Raw genomic sequence first — 1,213 nt, forward strand, 5'->3', positions numbered from 1 at the left:
GACCTTTCCATCTTTTTTGTTTTAAGTGCCCAACAGAGCCAAGAAATGAAGTGAGTGCCTAGCCACTCATAGGACATTGATTCAAGCAGAGCAGAGTTGGGCAGTCTGCCACAGAGAAGGTCTAGGAGCAGCCCTCATGTCCCTGTACAATCCATCTTGCATAACTGGACAAGAACTACCGTGTTAAGACTAATGGCGTAGAACAAAAAGGATTTATAGCATAACCCAAGGAACACAAAGTTTGCTGTATGAATGTCAAGGTAAAAATTAAGATTCTAGCCCCATGTCTAGAATTTAGGACCTCCTTTCCAGTCTTACACACTCCTAATTGTTTAATTATCAACTTTACATCTTTACAAAGCTGCAGAAAAGCTAAATCAAAACACTTGTCCTTCATGAATTTCAGTGTTGGATTAAGTTGACAAAAATGAAAAACTACATCTAAGTAGCATTAAATACTGTCCCACCCCCATTAAGTTTTATTTGATGCAAGAACAAAGGGTTCAAACCCAAATTGCCTCTGCACTACCTAACTTGCACAAAAAAATATTTAGCACTTTCAGAATATTAGATGTGCAACAAAAGCATAAATATTATACAAAATGGTGTTAAAAACCCCAATCACAATAGTAAAAAATCCTCTTACGAGCAGCAGCTTCATTTTTTTTTCTTCCTGCTTTTGCAGGGTGGATTCAGCAGATCAAAATCTTAAAAGACATAGAATCCATTTCAGCTACACCTATGTTCACTTCAACAATCAGATGACAGCATTCTGTTCCCACACACCCCACTTCCCCTCACAACAATCATCTTGGTTTCATTTTGGCTACGACAGCTAGCTGATTATCAGAGTGGTTCAGCAAACGACAATATGAAAGCCGAGGCACAAGCAGATACAGTGGTACCTCGGGTTAAGTACTTAATTCGTTCCGGAGGTCCGTACTTAACCTGAAACTGTTCTTAACCTGAAGCACCACTTTAGCTAATGGGGCCTCCTACTGCTGCTGCGCCGCCGGAGCACAATTTCTGTTCTCATCCTGAAGCAAAGTTCTTAACCTGAAGCACTATTTCTGGGTTAGCAGAGTCTGTAACCTGAAGCGTATGTAACCCGAGGTACCACTGTACTGGGAAATGTGTCGTACTGTGTGTTTGAGAATCTGAGATATTTTAAGACTGAATCAACAATTTAGTTAGTAAATGTAGCACCTTTCCT

This window comes from Podarcis muralis, chromosome 3 (genome assembly GCF_964188315.1).
Source record: "Podarcis muralis chromosome 3, rPodMur119.hap1.1, whole genome shotgun sequence".
NCBI classification, from domain to species: Eukaryota; Metazoa; Chordata; class Lepidosauria; order Squamata; family Lacertidae; genus Podarcis; species Podarcis muralis.